Raw genomic sequence first — 4,941 nt, forward strand, 5'->3', positions numbered from 1 at the left:
TGTGTGTGTGTGTGTGTGTGTGTGTGTGTGTAAATCAGTGTTTGTGCCCTGTCCAAACCCCACTTTGCTTTGAATGACACTTTGGCGATGCCCCCAGCTTCCCAATTCGACTTCTCAAGCATACCCCCTGTTAGTGCCAACTCTGCCAATTCCTCTCATGTCTTTAATATCTCTCTTTGGGCTCTTGGGTTTTGCCAGTGAAGGCTCCCCTGTGACAGTTGGACATTGCCCTCACATTTGGGAGACAGCGTCGGGTGTTTGTAGTGTTCCCAGCCCTGGGCCTGTGGGGAATCTGTGATGGCTCGCCTGTCAGCCGGCCCCTCCCCTGTAATTAGGAGAGTAAACACAGCGCCTGGCTCTGCTTGGGGTTGAAGTAGGAGGGAGTGGAGGAGGGAACCGTCCGGCTTCTGTCCTACTGCTACTTGAGCTGTGCAGAAACAACTTTGGACTGCCAGACTGTGATATGCACCCTATAACTCTGTGTGAGGGACAGAGATGGGCAGGAGAGCATACTCTCTTAAGATGGTGAGAAACATCAGATTTCCATTTGTACCTTGTTGAGCATCAGTGAACCACTGAGGAGGCTTTTTATTGAATGTAACCTTTGTAGAGAAAATACAAAGAAGTTGATAATTCAAGATGTTCTGAAAGCTATTCAGATCCAAACATGTTGATGAGTAAAAGCTGTTTCCTGCAAGGTATTTCATGTCTACAGTTTGACCAGTATTATTCCCATGTAGCACCCCCAGCAGATAATATAAAATAAACCACCACTAAGCCTCTGTCCCTCCTCGCTTCACCTCTCTCCTGGTTGCTAGGGGGACTGGTCAGCGGCTGAAGGAATGTGTTGTGGGCTTGAGTTGTAGCCGTAGCTTGGGACCAGCTTGGGGGGAGCGCCATCCCACCCAACCCCAGCCACTCCGCTCTGCCCAGGCAGGGAGGCTGGCTGCGGGAATGCCGAGACCAGGAGGGGAGGAATTTCACTGGAGGACCTGCCAGAGAAATGCCATGCGGGGAATGATGAAGAGAGAAACCTAGATGGAGAGAGGGAGAAAAGGAGATCTCAGCCAATTGAAACACAGCCTGTCAGTGTCATTTTGGTTTTGTAGGATGCTTACTGATGATGGGCCAGTTGCTGAATGAGCTGGTTGCCACACAGACACAGTGGCACCGCATCTGACTCAGATCTTTCACAGATGGCTTGGGGTTCAGTGGGTGTAACTGAGGTAGCTTAAAGTAAAGTCAGTGCATTTTAAACACAACATTGTTTTACAGTTTTAGGGTAAATCACACATCTGTATTAACCACCATCTGTCTCTCCAAGACATGAGCATGATCACACATGCGCTAGTTTTTGTGTAAGTACATTTTAAATCAGATGGTGTGCATCAGTGTGTGCATGTGGCGGACGGGGAGAGTACAAAAGGAGGGGTGCTCGAAGGCCCAGTGTACTTGCCAAAGTCTTTACGGCGCCCAGAGAGCCATGCTGCAGCATCATGGTCCACAGCATGGAAAGACATGGGGCAGATGGGTGCAGTGTAGCAGCACAACCTCCCCCTTCTCCTCCCAAATGTGAGGCAGCAGTGGTGGGAATGGCACAGTGTGAGAGGGAGCCTGGGTTCATGGCTGAAACAGGAAAGCTGTTGGAGGGGTATTTGCGGGCTGGGAGAGATTGGGGACTAAAAGCTGTTTGAGAGGGGGCTTTGGAAAAGTTTGTGGGGCAGGCATCCTGCAATGCAGAGGGAAAGCAAGTCCCCCTGTCACATCTCTTTGAAATCCAAGTGCAGGGGCACGAGCCCAGGGAGGAGTGGCAGCGTGGCCCAGCGCCTGGGCAGACAGGCAGTCACTGCACTGGGCCACAGTCCAGCTCGCCTCGCCTGGCCCCTTCCTACCCCAGCCCACCCCGTCTGGCCCAGGCTTACGGGAGTCAGGCAGCCGACCCCCAGTGGACAGGCTGGAGCCCTACACTACTGAGACCATCTCAGAGTCTCTGCTGGGATCGAAACAGTGGCAGCGTCCACCGGGAGAGAGGCCCTACAGAGATGGGGAGGGGGCCGGAGCTGGGTACCTCCACTGCCTCACAGCTCCTACTGCACTCAGGCCTCTGGATGAGGGCCCGGTGGAGTCTGCTGCTGATGATAACCCCCACCTCATCACCAGGCCATTCTGCCTTCAGGCCCTGTGCAGGTCCACACATCCCCATGGCAACAGTGGCAGGGCCCTCCACACAATGTGAGTGGGCAACAAGCCAAGTGCTGCCAAATTGGGATGAGGGAGAGACATTTTGGGAGAATACTCAATCCTGAATCTTTTCACCTTTGTTTTGTTTCTGGGTAATCGTGTTTTTGGCTCCAGTGATCTAATATCAGAGACTTGGACAGCATTTGTCATTTGAACAGCGGTCAGCAGTAGCAGCAGCAGAGACAGAGACAACACTTTCTGTTGTAAGGTTCTCCACCACTGCTCCATTTTACTTAAACCGCTCTTTAGGCTCTAAAATTTTAATTGTCAATTTCTTGACAGCATCACCAGACATTTAAAAAAACTACACCCTCAGGCAGAATTGACCCGATACATTCTGAAGCATTGGTTGTGTGTTTAAAGAGACCTTGTCATGGCAATATTAAGCCTGCGTAAACACAAGTAGTTCAATGACATTCACAGCAGCCACCTAAAGTTGATTCCCCACCCACTCTAAGCTTTGGGAAGATATTGTATAAGTGGTTGGGTGGTGTTTACTGAAAGTGGATATCTGCTGTTTGTTTTGTTGTTTTGCTTGCCGACCGTAAACACTGCATAGATTTCCTTAAGTGGTGTTTGAAATGTGTGTGTGTGTGTGTATGTTTGTGTGTGTGCGCCATGTGTTATATTTGCTGATAACAGGATTTACTCAAATTGCGAATCACCAGTTGAGAAAGGTTAATTGTCGGTGCAACTGGTAGAATGGGTACATGCAATAATTATTAGTCTAAGTTGCTTTATTATTTAGGGACGCTAATTAGGCTGTCGTCCCCTTTTTGGATCACAACTTCAAATGCATGTCAAATTGCATTAGGTTCACTTTGACATACATTTATCAAACTAAAGGAATGCTGTTTTGTAGATGTCCTAGTGTGTTCATTGTTATGAAACTGATCTGTTCTTGAGGTATTGATCAGAAAATTAGCAGAGGGATTTTCAGAAATTGCAATTTATTCACTGTGAGGACAATACACTTTATGATTTATTTGGGGTTGGTGGTGGTTTTAGTTTGGTAATTTAAGATTGTATCAGGAAGGATATTTAATGAACAAAAAAACCCAAACACTTGATTTGAAGTATCAGGGGCACCAGTTATTAGTCCTCTTAGAAACACAAGGTTTGATCTGTGTGCCACCCATGTGGATGAGGCTGGCATGAGTTTAGCACTAAGGTGAGGTGGAAAGTGACAAGAAAAGAAAGCAAGAGATCAAGGCATTACTGCCAGTGCATGTCATTGCCCTACACTCTCATCAAATAGCCCCGTGCTGCTTATGTTGCTGCCCAGACACAAATTAATTTGGACGCCTGGAAAGACTGCAGAGGACTCATCTTTGCCCTTTAAAAAAGAAAAGACACCAGCAGAGACCACTCTTCCAACAAGGGGAGGGGCAGGGGCCGAGAGAGGGGTTTTGATGGATTTCAGTGGAGGGCAACACAGTGTCTGGAATAAGATGGGAGGGTACAGAAGACACGGTTGAATGTGCTTGTCCTGCTATGATGACAAGATGGCTCAGCCACCACTGTGCAACTAGCCTCCCCTTGCTTTCTCCCTCCCCTCCCTCCCTCTGGTACTCCCCCTCAGGATACCAGTGAAGTAGAAGGGAGTGCTGAAGGCACAGGGAGGGGGGGATAGAGGAGCACTGATGGTTAGCTGCCGTTTAATCTTCTCCTTGGCTCACTGCAGATTCTTTCACTACATGCCCCACTCCCTCTTCTCTCCAAATCTGTACCTGCTCATCCCTGGGCCCGCTTTACAGGGGGGCTCTTGATCAGTGAGGTGATGGAGAATGGCCCTCGTCACACTCTCCAAATAGGATCGGATTGCCTGGGAGTAAAAGGTGAGAGCTTCATGGAGCTTGGTTAAAATAGAGGAGGTGGTGGTGGTGTGGGGGGTGCTCCTGCAACCAGACACTACCAAGAAATGAGCTCTGTATGAGATGGAGTTTCCAGGGCTTGTGGTTTTAGAGGAGTTCATGCCGGTACAGAACAACCCAAAAAATCCATGCATGTGCGCTGGTCTGGGGGTTAGCCAAGAGAGGAGGGGAGTGAGGCGGAGGTCTTGTTCTCAAACGGCATGTCGTTAACCTCCCAGGGCTCAGGGGAAAATAAGCAAACCTGTGTGTGTGCTTAAAAGTCAGTCTTCGTTTGTAAGGTGCCTGGGGAGAGCTGGACCCCATGCTGGAGGACAAGGTAACAAAACAGCAGCATGCTGACTAAAGGAGGGATGGACACTGGAGTAAAGGGTCAAATAAAAATACATGCTGGGTCACAGATCAGCCCCTTGGCTTCAGTATTCTACAGTTAAGTGGCTCAAATTAAGTGTTTCCATATTCTCCTTTACACTTCACTTTAACAGAATACTTGATCCCATTAATCTTGTCTTTTTTTATAAGTGGTTTACATTTTAAACTAAAGTACTTCTTTTGCACAAAAATACTGCCTATAATTATATTAGTATACATTATCTTTTTTGATGTATAAGTGGCATTTTACTGTTGTAGTGGTTTCAGGGGGTGGTAATTCTAGCTACTGTTTTCTTTTTTTCTTTTTTTTTTTTACTGTTTTTAGTATTTAACAAATAGTTTGAGATGATCACACATTTTGTAATTTGTAATCTGAAAACTATCTGTAGCTGCCAGATAAATGTAGTGAAACATAAAATGGCATTAATGTCCAATGAATAATTGTAAAATAAAAGTA

Source organism: Etheostoma spectabile, chromosome 20 (assembly GCF_008692095.1).
Source record: "Etheostoma spectabile isolate EspeVRDwgs_2016 chromosome 20, UIUC_Espe_1.0, whole genome shotgun sequence".
Lineage (NCBI taxonomy): Eukaryota > Metazoa > Chordata > Actinopteri > Perciformes > Percidae > Etheostoma > Etheostoma spectabile.